Source organism: Grampus griseus, assembly GCF_964374135.1.
Source record: "Grampus griseus genome assembly, chromosome: 1".
Taxonomy (NCBI): domain Eukaryota; kingdom Metazoa; phylum Chordata; class Mammalia; order Artiodactyla; family Delphinidae; genus Grampus; species Grampus griseus.
In genome coordinates this window covers 112024421-112039747 of record NC_139017.1, presented here as the reverse complement: position 1 = coordinate 112039747, position 15327 = coordinate 112024421, and the positions used below count along the sequence as shown (strand labels likewise).

At 37.3% G+C, this 15327-nt stretch overlaps 1 protein-coding gene and 1 pseudogene across 4 annotated transcripts in view; both read left to right on the top strand.

Annotated features, from left to right (window-relative positions):
- Positions 1–15327, top strand: part of ADGRL2 (adhesion G protein-coupled receptor L2) — a 180411-nt gene that overhangs the window by 80957 nt on the left and 84127 nt on the right. The window lies entirely within an intron of this gene.
- On the top strand, positions 14613–14998 carry LOC309821830 (large ribosomal subunit protein eL22-like; annotated as a pseudogene). The gene has a single exon. The product of its transcript is annotated as a large ribosomal subunit protein eL22-like (transcript).

Genomic DNA, 15327 nt, shown 5'->3' with positions numbered 1-15327 from the left:
TAACATCTGATTATTTTGGTTCAGGTAAAATTGTTAGTGCAATATAGGAGATTAAGATATAGGGGTCTAGGAAAGATGACAACCCCTACCTAAAAATATAAGCGGTTGTTTTCCAGCTCCACAAAGCACACTCTGCTGTGTTCTGTATGGCTTAAGAAAACAGTCTGTGGCTCCTTATGTAGCACGATCTCTCTCCAATTTCCAGAGGGCACATCCATACAGACTTCCAATATACTTATTACAAAGTAATGTGTGGCCAAGCATGTTTCCTCAGACACAATGAAATGGAATATTGGTAAGAGGATTAATTTATTCAACAGACTGCCTTTGTGCTGGACACTGAAAGCAAAGGTGAACAAGGCAATAGACCAGGACACAGAACCTTTTAGTCTATTTCTTTTGAATCCTACAGAGGTTTCTTATAGTCTTCGATCATTTGGTTTGGGTAATAAAAAATGTTGACATCTGAATGCTCAGAAAAAATTGTAATAATGTTACATGTAACGAAGTTTTCATCATTAAAATGTTTGTTACTAACCTTTGGCTGACTTTGAAATTTTGCCTATCAGATTTCCAAATAACATTTCGACTTGTATTAACACACAGAAGTGTTACTAGGTGAGGGAATTACGTATTCAAACACATAGTTTACAAAACAAGTTTAAGGTAACCTCTGGAAAATCTATGCCAAAACTTATTAGTGTGTCACTTTAATGTGCATTTGATGGGTTTATTTTAAATGCCTAGGAAAGGTTTTGAGGGATTTCTTAGAATTTCAGTGATGCCCATGGTAAAATAGGCTAAAAAGGTGCTGACGTGAAGTGGCCTCGAAGCTCAAAAATAACTACTGATAGAACTTGACAGAGGTACCATGGTATAGTGAGAGGAGCATTAAGACCAGTCTTCATATTCCTTTTGTAGCAATGTGACCTTGGATAAATACCCCAGAGCCTCCGTTTTCTGAGCTGTAAAATTAACATGACATATGTATTAAGTGCTTACCATAACCAGGCACTGTGCTAGATGCTTGGGATAAAAACAGGAATAAGTATCCATTCCTGCCTTCAAGGAATATTTAGTCTTAGAAGGAGAGACATATAAACAGATACGTTTGAAACCATGTGATAGTGCAGAGAGTGTCGATGGACGTATTGTCAGAATTATGACACAGCTCGGGGGGTGAGGTGGGATAGCTGCAGAGAAAACTCGTCCGAGGAGGTTTTTCCTGTTTCTAATCTTAAAAAGGGATGTAAGAATCCACTAAACAGCCTGGATTCTGTGGATTCAGCTAAATCATAGTGATGATTGAGATAATGTACACTGTGTCTAGAATATTCTAAATCCTTGCAAGTCATGGTCCCTTCTCCTGACCTATTTACTAGTGTACTGTGCCTGTACACACACACACACACACACACACACACACACACACACAGTTGGCAAATGAACTTTGTGCCCTCAAAGAACATATAGGAGAGACAGATGGGAACAACAGGGACTAGCTTATTTCTCACTACCTATAATTATGATTTCATAATCTGAAAATTATCTACATACAATGAGTTATTCAATTATATCTGGTTTTTAATTTAGCCAATTAGGCTGTTTCCTTAGTTTACCGAAGATGGAACCCAGAGCTTATGACCAGGTGTCAAATGCAACACTTTTTAAGAAAAGTATGTTGACAAAATTGAGTACTTTACCTTGTCAGGCACTCTTCTGAATACATGTAGTTACTTATTTCATCCTCACAAAACCCTGTGAGACATAGGAGCTATTATCCTAATTTTACAGAGAAAGAAACTGAAATACAGAGTTTTACCAAATTGCCTGTGGTTAAGAAGTTCCTAGAAATAAGACTTCTTGTTCCAGAAGACTAAGACTTTCAAGATATATGTGCAGCCTCCCAACAACTAGGTTTTAAAGCACACAGGAAGCAAGCAAATTAGCCAGCCTATGGGATATAAGTGAATGTGGTTGACAAGCTTACAGAATACTGTTGCAGGGTAGAGCAGACACTGGAAGTCAGAAGTCCACATCACCAGGGAGATGGAGAGAGCATCTCTCTAAAGGGCAGGAGTGGTTCTTTGTCTCTGCATTCTTGGGGCATCCTTTGGAATCTGGATGTGCTGGCTCTATTGTTTTCCTTTTCAGTAAGACTCACTGTACAAGAGTGGTGCACGTGGGGCACTGTGATAACCAGTGACCCCTCCTTTAATGCTCTTCTCCTTTGACAATACATTACTTTTCTTTGAAAAACCTAACATTTGTTAGCGTGATTTGCACAGTCTTATGCACATAATTTGTATAAGTGCAAAAGTATCATCCTGTCTTGAATCAAGTCTGCTTTTTGTTAGTTTCATGATAGTTTTATGCTGTATCTTCTGCTAGGGAAGGTTTTAAGAGAAGGGCGCTTTTGAGCCCTTAAATGAGAGGGAGGCCCTGAAGCTGAGCATATAGGAGAGAATTCTAAGTGGGGAGAATGGCATGCAGAAAGTTGGAAAAGCAGGTACGCATGTACTATATTTTAGATTATGAATAAATTATTGACTCAATTCCACAGTGTAAGCAGATTAACTATACATTTTAATAAATTGTATGAAAAAATAAATCATTGGAATTTCCTACGTAACACCTTGATGTCACAGGTATCATTTGCTTCTTTCTTTTATATAAATAGTTAATTCCATAAAAATAGATCTCTCACTCACCTTTCAACATGTAAGGGTTAACACAATAGCAAAGTGGGGCTTCCCTGGTGGCACAGTGGTTGGGAGTCCGCCTGCCGATGCAGGGGACGCGGGTTCGTGCCCCAGTCCGGGAAGATCCCCACATGCCGCGGAGCAGCTGGGCCCGTGAGACATGGCCAATGAGCCTGCGCTTCCGGAGCCTGTGCTCCGCAACGGGAGAGGTCACAACAGTGAGAGGCCCGCATACTGCAAAAACAACAACAACAACAACAAAAAACAATAGCAAAGTGACAACCATGGGATGTGCTGGTAAGAAGCCTGGATTGAGTTGGGGGGAATTTGCAGCAAACAGCAAGAAGGTCATTATGAGTTGGAAGAGGTGGGAAGGAGGAAATTCATGTAATCTATAGGAGACAGGCCTTGCTTTATCAAAATATTTCTTTCCTTATTGAATCAGTGTGTTTGGGCACAGACCACCCCAAGAAAATGTATCTCAGATGCAATGAGGGAATTGATGTAAGGAGTAGGGATATATCCAGTCTTTGGGAAAAACCACCTTGTCCACATAGGCATCTGGTGTTCAGAGTCCGGTAGCTCGGGACCAGGAAGGTCTAGGAAACACTTTGATTCTCAGGGTGAGAGATGGTATATTTTCAGATCATTCCTCAAAAGGAGAATAGGATTTCATTATCCTACTTGGAAGAGTGCCGTTTTGTTCTCTTGCTCCCTTTAACCCAAGTTCTGCTTCTTGGTACCTCAGTTTTGATGGCCAGTTTTCATCACCTCCCCAATTGTTGAGCCCAGTTGGTTTTGATGAGCTGGTCACTGTTATCCCAAAAAAGGGTTTCTGCCTCCTGGGTTTCTTTTTTTTCCTATATATTCATGTATATATTCTTTTGCATAATCCTCTAAGAATACATTCCCAAATCACTAAATATTATTAAATTATTATTTATAAGATTTATTATTATTATTTATAATATGGTTTATTAGGATTGTATCATTCTATTTTATCAATGTACTTTTGAGCCATTTTACTATTTTGATTCTTTAGTTTGTCTCAAACTTATCATTATGAATATCTTTTTATCTAAATCTGTCAAATGTTGGATTCTTTTCAGAACATATATTTACAAAAGAAATTTGGTAAGAGTCTTTTCAGAAATATTGTATCAGTTTGTAATCTTAGAAATGTATGAGTCTGTGTGTTTTACAATACTCATAGATATTTGGTAATTTGATAGGAGAAAATTTCATCATATTTTAATTTTTTGCCTCCTTTTGCTCTTACCAATTAAACTGAGCATTGTATATGTTTATTTTCCTGTTTTTTTTCCTTCACCTACTTTGAAATTGATACTCATGATTTGTGAGTACATCTTATATAAAGTATTTAAACTTAGTGGTATTTGTTTAGACAGTTTATCTTGGGAGATGTAATTTTCTGAAACATGCCTGTTGTCATTATAAATCAGATTCACCTAAACTTACTCTCATTTTCTGATAAGAAGCACTTGTTTTTGAGACTCTTATCAAGCCTTTCTTCTTCTTTTTTTATAGTAAGGGAGCTTTTTTATCTGGCAACATTCAGCTTCATAAGGGTGAAATTTAAAGTATTTGAGATTGTAAAGGGAAATAAACATTTAAAGCAGCAGTGCCCAACCTTTTTGTCACCGGGGACCGGTTTCGTGGAAGACAGTTTTTCCACGGACGGGAGTGGGGGCGGGGATGGTTCAGGAGGTAATGTGAGCGATGGGGAGTGATGGAGAGCGGCAGTTTATGAAGCTTCGCTCGCCCACTGCTCACCTCCTGCTGTGCGGCCCGATTCCGGTCCGTGGCCCGGGGGTTGGGGAGACCTGAGTTAAAGTAGAGGGAAGGGACATTAGAGTAGTACAATGAGACATAGCAACACGGGCTGAAACGGGGTTCCTAAGAGCCTTTTTTCCTTACAATTCCTTATAATTCATTAGAATGTCTGAATCCAGAAGTTGGAACTGCTCTGTTGCCTCTGTGCTGTTGGTACCTATACAAGGCAAGTATGAAAGATGACACTGGGCTGTGTACGTAAGGGCAGGGTCTATACACTTGGATCTGCTACCGTGCTTTTTCTTGTTCTCTTGATGTTCAACTTGGCAGTTAAATACAAGAAAGGATAAAATTTTAACTGCAGGCAAGTCGTACTGTTTGTTTTTTAAGGCAACATTTTCGCTGTGCAATGTCAGATTAAACTTATCCCTCCCACCTCCACCTCCCTCCCCGATGCTCTGGCGACACAGATTTGAGAATAGTTTGAGTGTGTTCTTTAAAACCTTATATTTTCATCAAAAATTGAACAAACCTCAACATCACAATGCAAAAATAATAACACCGAAACCACCCATGAAATCAAGGTCATTATATTGTCATTTAAGGAATTATATGATAACCTTCATACCATTTGGGGAAGCAGTTTCTGTTTTCATTCAGAGTATCACAGTAGAATACTTCTATAAGTCATCTCTTGTCAGGGAGAACTTCTGTCATTGAGTGGGCTTTCTGTAGTTTGTGGAAGTGGTGGAGTTGCCTCCAATCTGAGAATTTCAAGTTTCTTCTCTCCTTTTTTTGTTTTGTTTGTTTTTGGGAATTATGAGTTTCTGTGGCTTATCTCTGAATAGCCTGGTGGAGAAATTAGAATGTGCTAAGGACAGAAATACAAGTGGATGAATGAATGAGCAATAAATGTGTTTAGGTGGGACTGCCAAAGATGTTAGTAAGAGATAACTTTGAAATGCTGTTTTCCATTTGGAGGTGGTTTTGATTATTTTGAGTTTGCATTTTGAATTGAAGTTCACAAAAATGGGTTCACGACTGTATTTGGTTTCATTTATTTTGCAGTTTTTAATTGGTCCAGGAGCATTGAAAAATGTAACAGCACAGTAGTACAGTGTTTACTGGAGTAAATCTTTTAATTTTTGTTTTATAGATCTTATTACCCACTTGGTTAGTTACTCCAATAGCTCTGTGTATCTTTCAGAAATTTATCTTTACAACTTGTTCATGAGATAAAAAATAGCCTTTATTTATAAAGAAAGAGTTACATCTTAGTAGTTACAGTCTAGCTTGGGGTTTCAAAAATTCCATGTATGTAGTATAATTTATTTTTTTAATTTATTTTTTTTAAAGTTTTTCTTGATTGGACCATTTTTAAAGTCTTTACTGAATTTGTTACAATATTGCTTCTGTTTTATGTTTTGTTTTCTTTGGCCATGAAGCATATGGGATCTTAGCTCCCCAACCAGGGATTAAACCCGCACCCCCTGTATTGGAAGGCGCAGTCTTAACCACTGGACCACCAGGGAAGTCCCTGTAGTATAATTTAGAATAAAATTTTAAGCATCATTTTGGGGAAAAGGGGGGAAACTAAATAAGTCACCTTTGGTCTCATGAGTTATTTTTTTGAGATGGGAAAGGACCTCAGTAAGAATTTCTCTTTCTAGAACCGTATTGGAAGATGCCTTCTCACTTCTAGCAGAAAAGCATTTGTGTCATCTTCGATAGTTTTAGTGTGTTCAGTTAAATAAATATCTTCTAAAAAAGCCCTAACTTCCTAAAGTCATTTGAGGTTTTAGGGAAAGAGTGCCTTTTATGGCATGTAGGAAAAAAGACATGAAATTTCTCCCTTCTTCGGTGGGGAAAAGGTTAAATGCCTGACATGTTTTAAATGATCCAAGTGTTAGTGGTTAGTGGGGGTAACAGTTTGTGAAAAGTCAAGATAAGAGTTGAGACTGGTTTCAGGCTGTGCTAATCTTTCCTACCTGAAGTGAGAAATAAATACCTCATAGGAATGTTTGTGGAGATATAATGCCTTTCCCTTCTAGGACACTTGTTTGAGTCAGCAGTTGAATGTGATTACCTTTGGATTCCTGTTTGGGAAAGAGAGAAATGAGTGGGTGGTTTCCTGCAGTTTCTGTGTAGTTAAATAAGTTTTAGAATTGGTGTTAATTGGCCTCCTTATAGATGCCTTTAATGAGGAAGCCGGTTGTAACCCTGGTAAATTAACATCTTTAGAGTTCATTGTTACCAAATAAAAGTTAATTGACATGGAAGTCTTATATACATTGTTGTCCCTCTTGTGATTCAACTTAAATGTACCTTTTAAAAAATGAAATTATGGTTAATAGTTTTTTTGGGGTTTGGGTTTTTTTTTTAATATTGTTTATGTTTGAATACAAGATATTAACAAAAAGACTTAGAATCTGAATTTCGACTTTCTGATCTGGGAGACCTGCCTGGGGAATACTCTAAATGGGGTCTCCACTCCTAGGTAGTTGTATTCATCAGACTAATACCGTGACAGGAAAGGAATAGAATCCTTTAGCCGGTATGGCTTGGTGTGAGCCACTGGATGAAGGAACGAGACTCATATTTTTGTGTTGTTGCTTTGTGTAACCACTTTTAAGAACATATGTTCTGAGGTTGGGTGGGTGAGGGGAGGTAGTGGAATTTCTAATAACAAGAAGGGTAGTAAAAATAATAATAATAAAATTGCTAGAAGATTATAGTAAATAATCAATGTGGAAGTAGAAATAAATTGTTGTACCAGAAGAGACGATGAAATTATTTTCTTACTTATTCTGTGATTATTCTCTAGTTTTTTTTTTGTTGTTGTTGTTGTCAGTGAATACTTTACACAGAATTACTTATGAACTTTGATTTGATAGTGCAATGTAAATGACTTGAGAAATTGCATTTCCAATAGTAAATTCTTAGTGCTAAACTGGTTTTAACTAGTTATTAAAAATATTAATATTAAATATTAAATAAATAATAAATAAATAGAAGTGTTTACTATTTCCTTGAGGGAAGAAAAAAGGGAGTGGTAAAGTTGCTATTCTGGTTTTTGTGATGGTTTCACATGACCAATGACCACAACTCCTGGATGATTTTTAACTCTAGCAGGTGGTCAGTCTTTTAAGGGTGCATTTCATAGTTGAGTCCCACTGATTTGGAGACTCTGGTGAAGATGTCATCTTTGTTACATTTATATATATATTTTTATCTCCCGACATAAAATGTTTTAAATACAACATTTCCTGATAATGTACATAGCTTAAACTTCAAAACTAGAAACTTGGGCTTCCCTGGTGGCGCAGTGGTTGAGAGTCCGCCTGCCGATGCAGGGGACACGGGTTCGTGCCCCGGTCCGGGAAGATCCCACATGCCGCGGAGCGGCTGGGCCCGTGAGCCATGGCCGCTGAGCCTGTGCATCTGGAGCCTGTGCTCCACAGCGGGAGAGGCCACAACAGTGAGAGGCCCGCGTACCGCAAAAAAAAAAAAAACTAGAAACTTTAAAACTAACATATATAAAAAGATAAAATTGTGGTGTGTGTGTTTTCTCCCCCTGTATAAAAACATCTTCATCTTGGGTATGTTTGACAACTTTTTGTACAAAGAATTAAGGTATAAAATAATGCATAAAATAAAACTAAGCAAAAGGTGATTGCTGACTATGTACCATGCACTGTGTTGGAAACTAAGGACACAAAAGTAAATAAGCTTCACTTCTTTCTATTCAGCCGCTCAGCGTTCAGTAGGAGAGGAATATAAGTAAACAACATGTTGCCTGCTCTGATAGTGGAGCTCATAATTGTTCATGCACTCATTTCATTCCTACACCTATTGTTTTAACATGTCTTTATTTTATGTCCGCTATAAAGAGACCACTGTAAACTGACTCTTTATCAGGCTTGGCATTGTAATGGTGGATGATATCTTTCCTCAAGGAGAACTCACTCCTTATGGAAGCTACCCAGACACAGGGATCATTGTCATTTTCCAAGTGTGTGGAAGAGTGCTAGGCACATAGTAGACACTCATAAATATTTATTGGAAGAAAGAAAATAGATGACCCAAACCTGAGCTCAGGTTCTTCATTCCCCATTGTTAGGGAAGCTTTGAACTGGATTTTGGAGAATAATTGTTTCCTAAGAGAAAAACGAGTAGAACATCCTGTGCAGAGGGCATAGGCACTGAGTAGTAAGGGTAATATTGAGGCTTAATACAAAATTCACTAATATTTAAAAATAGATCAGAATGAAAGTATTGTATGTTTGTGAACTTTCAAGAAGTTATAGCTAGCTATATGCTGAGACTATTAAAAGCGTCTGTCTGTGGCATATATTATTCTTAATAGACATGCTTACCAGGAATTTTTCTTTTAAAGTTCAGTATTAAACTGAGAGTAATTTATAACTTTTGAATTGCTATATTTTAATGGCACTTGTGAATTATTAATCATTGCCAGATAATTTACAAGTTTTTAAGTGGGAGAGATCAATTTCTTTCTAATAAGGAATTTAATCTCCAAATGTTTTGAAGGACTTATAATGCATACTTTCTCCTTAAAATATTGAGAGGCTTTTCAGGAGTAGTCATATTTGAACCTAATAGCTGATGGCATTCTTGCAGTATATTTTTACGTTTTGAGTGTCCAAAGTGTCCAGAATTTTGTTCCTTTTAACAAAACACAGAGGTAAAGTTTTTTCCCTTGCTGTTTATGTAATTCTTCTAAATTATTTTTTTGTTTGAAGTGCTTCATAATTTAAAATATATCCAAAATAGAAAAAAATGTTTTGTAAACCAGAAAGACACAAGAAGCTAAGGCATGTCACACGTATATGGTGAGTTGACTATTTTGTAGTTACATGACCTTAAATTGTTTGAACACTTTCTTTTGCAAGAACTTTATATTTTTGTAAGGATTTGATTTGTGTTTCATGCTAACCAAGTTTACTTAACACACAAATTGCTACATTTTCAAGGCCAGGGTGCTGGAAAATGACATTGCATTCCTTTATTTTTTTTGTTCTTGGCATGAACACAAGTTCAAAGGTGAAAGTAGTTTTTTTTTACTGTGCACATGCCATGGTTTAGGCTTCTCACATAATACTGACAGGTTAAAGAATTATATGTTAATGAACACAAAACATTAGATATTTTAGAGTTTGATTGATAAAGCTATCTCTTAAAATGGACTAAGAGTAACTAAAACAATAGAGTGACATTCTGCAAGCTTAAATGGAATGAGTTTTTAACGTACTGCCTTTCAGTATACAAAGGTAAGTTTTTTGGGTTTTTTTTTCCGTCTTTACTGAAGTATAATTGCTTTATAATGGTGTGTTAGTTTCTGCTTTATAACAAAGTGAATCAGTTATACATATACATATGTTCCCATATCTCCTCCCTCCCGCATCTCCCTCCCTCCCACCCTCCCTATCCCACCCCTCTAGGTGGTCACAAAGCACCAAGCTGATCTCCCTGTACTATGCGGCTGCTTCCCACTAGCTATCTACCTTACGTTTGGTAGTGTATATATGTCCATGCCTCTCTCTCACTTTGTCACAGCTCACCCTTCCCCCTCCCCATATCCTCAAGTCCATTCTCTAGTAGATTTGTGTCTTTATTCCTGTCTTACCCCTAGGTTCTTCATGACATTTTTTTTTTCTTAAATTCCATATATATATGTGTTAGCATACGGTATTTGTCTTTCTCTTTCTGACTTACTTCACTCTGTATGACAGACTCTAGGTCTATCCACCTCATTACAAATAGCTCAATTTCGTTTCTTTTTATGGCTGAGTAATATTCCATTGTATATATGTGCCACATCTTCTTTATCCATTCATCTGATGATGGACACTTAGGTTGTTTCCATCTCCGGGCTATTGGAAATAGAGCTGGAATGAACATTTTGGTACTTGACTCTTTTTGAATTATGGTTTTCTCAGGGTATATGCCCAGTAGTGGGATTGCTGGGGCATATGGTAGTTCTATTTGTAGTTTTTTTAAGGAACCTCATACTGTTCTCCACAGTGGCTGTATCAATTATATTCCCACCAGCAGTGCAAGAGGGTTCCCTTTTCTCCACACCCTCTCCAGCATTTATTGTTTGTAGATTTTTTGGTGATGGCCATACTGACTGGTGTGAGATGATATCTCATTGTAGTTTTGATTTGCATTTCTCTAATGATTAATGATGTTGAGCATTCTTTCATGTGTTTGTTGGCAGTCTGTATATCTTCTTTGGGGAAATGTCTATTTAGGTCTTCTGCCCATTTTTGGATTGGGTTGCTTGGTTTTTTGTTATTGAGCTGCATGAGCTGCTTATAAATTTTGGAGATTAATCCTTTGTCAGTTGCTTCATTTGCAAATATTTTCTCCTATTCTGAGGGTTGTCTTTTGGTCTTGTTTATGGTTTCCTTTGCTGTGCAAAAGCTTTGAAGTTTCATTAGGTCAAAGGTAAGTTTTATTATACATCCTTGATTTTAAAAATTTTGTTATAATAACCTCATGAATATGCAGAGATAAATTGAAAAAGTTGAACTATTAGTGAAATAATTTATCTTTTAGGTTGACTCTGAACACTGACTTTTCACCTAAATTAAAATGAAATGGGAATAAGTTTTCTGGAAGCTTCTGAACTAGAATTCAGCCTGGTGGGAATCATGCCCCCCTTCTCATTAAGTATTTTTCTTATTTCCCTTTTAGGAAGAAATCTTATTAGCATACATAAACAGGAGTAAATCAGAGATTTCATATTCCACCACTGGTAATAGACGATGGTCTGAGTTAATGTTTCTGTAGAGCTTGAAGTCACAGCCTCAGTCCCATAGAGGACCATGATAATCAAAAGGAGTGGTGCTTACTGGGACCATAGCTGGCATGAGCAGGGCATACATGACAGGGTTCAGTTCAAAGTAATTAAGGAAAACAGTACCAGAAAAGTTGAAGTTTTTATATTATAGCTTTAAAAAGTCTTTTATTGGAATGTATGATTTTACAGAAATGTCCAAAGAGCAGACTGAGGGAGACAATGTTAGAAAAGCAAAATGTTCCTACAAGAGTTTGAAGTCCACCACAGGCGTAAGCTTATAGCAGTATACTATTTATTGCCAGAGTTGCATATTTTCTTGCAAAAATGCTCATAAATGATGTGAAATCCAATGTTAGAATTCCAGTTCTGGTCTTACAAATTCCCATCTCATAGCAGTACATCTGTTTATTAGGAGTTATTCCCTGAATATGAAAGATTTCAATCCTAAGTCACTGCACCTGTTGACAGGAGGTGTTTATTCCAATCACTAGCCTAAAGCACAGACTTATTGCTTGACATTTTATAGCTTGGGAGGGAAAAAGTGTCTTCAAAGTCATTTGTTCAGAGTGCAGAAAATGGAGCAAAACAGTTCATTTTACTCTAAGCACCACTATTTGGCAGTGTTCACATTTGCACAGCACAAAGCTGCAATATTGATTTTTTGCTCACAGAGCCTCCCACAAGTTTTTTCTTCGATTGTCAGATGGATTGGATTACACTTTGCTTGTTGGGATGCTTTTTTTTTTTTTCTTTGTTGAAATAGAAATATATTGAAAGTACAGCTTAGAATAAATGTCATAGTAATAGTGTGATTAAAGAGTTTTAATTTGGGCATTTCTTTATGTTGATTATGTTGACTGAGCAATTTCATTGACTACTTGACCATCAGACAACTATTTCCTTTCTTGCCCTTGTTCCTCTAGGACTAGAGGCACCCAGTACACCCTAACTATGTTCTGTACAACAGGGGTCCCCAACCTGCTGCTAAGTGTCATTATCATTTGGAGAGGCATTAAAGTAACATTGAAAAACACGAGTTTGGGAGCTGAAGTATTAGGTTTCAAACCTTGATTTCATTCTTATTGGATGTGTGATTTTGGAAAACATAATTTTTCTGTGCCTCGATTTCTTCCTTTGTAAAATAGTGACAATAATAATACGTATCTCATATGGTTGTTATGAGGATTTTTAGTCAGTATATATTTGTAAAGTCCTCAGAGGGACTTCTAGTGATGATGGGGTGGAGAGGATGGCAAATCCTCTTCCCCCAAACAAGTATAAAACTGAACAAAATTGTCAACAACCAACATTTTAGGGCTCTGGAAATTAACCAGAGCCATATAAGAAATTGGGAACGATTTCTTTAAAAAACAAACAAAAAAAAGCTGATGGAACTTTTGGTACACACAGTTCAAGTTTAAAGCCTTCTAGCCTGGGGCTGCTTCTCCCTGCACCCTGCACTCTTTGGCTATGTCATTGTGGTTAGTTTAGTCAGAGCAAGGCTGGCCTTGAAAATCTGTGACTGAGCTGCCAGGGAGAGTTGGCTTGATTTAGAGTAGAGTGTGGGAACCCATGCCCAGCAGTGTTGTCAGTAAAAGTAGTAAACACTGTGGAAAACAGATGGGGAAGACCCCTAGCTCTTGCTAACCTGAGGTTGTGGTCCCAGGTGGGGAGACTGAGTGCCAGTCTGAAACATAACCAGGAAACCTTGGAAATGAAAGAGCCAAACGTTCTCTGCGTTCTTGACTGACTGAGAAGCTACACACAGAGCAGAGGAGATGCGAGGGGACGTGGCAGAAAGTAAATAACCAAGGCTGACTTGAAAACTGCTTGAACTTTGAACTCTCCCTAACATACAGGTCAATCAGCAGAGGGTGGAGACCTTATTATGGGTTCATGGTTTTTGTTTGCTCAGTCATTGGCTGATCACTAAGCTATGCAGAGACAGGTGTGATCCCTAGGAAGTCAAACTAGAAAATAAAAATAAGAATTAAAATAACAACAACAACAATGAACAGAGACACACGGCAGCTGCAAAGTACAGGGGAAGACAGAATCAGCAGATTAAATTCAGTCAGAATGCTAAAAAGAAAATATCACAACAGCAACAGTTCTCAGGGGAAAGGAATCTAGAGTAGCTAACAGTGTATTATTTTAAATGTCTAGTTTTCAACAACAACAAAAAATTTGCAAGCTAATGCAGAGAAACAGGAAAGTTGACCCATACTTAGGAGAAAAAACATTCAATAGAAACTGCCTCTGTTGTGGGCCTGGTTGTTAGATTTAGCAGATAAATATTTCAGAGTGGCCATTATGAATATGTTCAAAGATTAAAGTAAAACTATTAGGGAATTAAGAGGAAATATGATGATGACTTAACAAATATGTAATAGAGAAAACCTATTTTAAAGGACCTTGGAGAAATTCTTGGCATGTCTTAGTTATTGTATCAGTGTGTTGCAAATAAATAAATTTTCTTCCCCAAATACAGATATCCTACCTTCATCTGAACCCAGATATTCTGATTCAGTAGGGCTGGATTCGGGCTTGCAGATATGTCTTTAAAAATACTTACCAGATGACTCTGATGCAAAGTCATATTTGGGGGTCAGTCATATACTCTTAGTGATTTTGGGGGTCAGTCATATACTCTTAGTGATTTAAAAAAAGTTCTGGGGCTTCCCTGGTGGAAAAGTGGTTGAGAGCCCTCCTGCCAATGCAGGGGACACGGGTTCGTGCCCCGGTCCGGGAAGATCCCACATGCCACGGAGCGGCTGGGCCCGTGAGCCATGGCCACTGAGCCTGCGCGTCCGGAGCCTGTGCTCTGCAACGGAAGAGGCCACAGCAGTGAGAGGCCCGTGTACCGCAAAAAAAAAGAAAAAAGTCCTGAAAAATGTGCCATTAAACAATTAAGGATGAATTCATGTACAAAGGAAGAAAGTGCAATTAAGAAATGGTACTGATACCTGTGATGATTTCTTCCTGTGACTCAGTATAGTAAGTCATTAATGTGATATAAATAAAGGTGTAAATAAGTGTTTTTAGGAATAAGTTTTGTTCTGACTTTTCATAAGATTTACTTAGTGAAAATGTTGAATTTTAAAAATTAATATTAATTGCAATAGTTTTATTTAAGACTTTCCAAACTTCTTTGAAGTCCCATTGCTGGTGGAAGAGTTTGAAGCTATACCCCTTGAAGTTTTCAGGAAAATAGGGGAGAAGTGCCCAAAGAAAGCATAAGAATTTACATTTTTCTGAAAAATTTATGCTTTCTGCCATCCGCTGCTACCATGGCGCCCGTGATAAAGCTTGTGGCGAAGGGGGGCAAAAAAAAAGAAGCAGGTCCTGAAGTTTACTCTTGACTGTACCCATCCTGTAGAAGATGGAATCATGGATACCACCAATCTTGAACAGTTTTTTCAGGAGAGAATCAAAGTGAATGGAAAAGCTGGGAATCTTGGTGGAGGTATTGTAACAGTTGAAAAAAGCAAAGCAAGATTACTGTAACTTCTGAGGTGCCTTTTTCCAAAAGGTATTTGAAATATATCACCAAAAAAATATTTGAAGAAGAATAATCTATGTGACTGGTTAGGCGTAGTTACTAACAGCAAAGAGTTACGAATTGCGTTACTTCTAGATTAATCAAGATGAAGAAGAGGAGGAAGATGAGGATTAAAACTCAGTTATGTGTAATATTTTGTATGAGTTCTTGAATAAAACTTAGGAACCAAAAAAAAAAAGTTTATGTGGGTTTTTCTTTTGATTTAATAATTGGCCCATGTTTATTCTCTCCCTTCCAGTAAGTCTTTGGTTAAAATAGTTAATCCAGAAAGAATCCGGACTAATTCATCCATGTACTTTTGAGAATTTTCTTGGCAGTACCATACAATCTACATTATTGTGCCATAGTCCATCCATGCTAACATTCTCATATGTTTATATTTTAAAGAAATAGAGCAACAAATGTCTTAAGTGTTGACCACTTGAAAATATTAGAGTAGCATG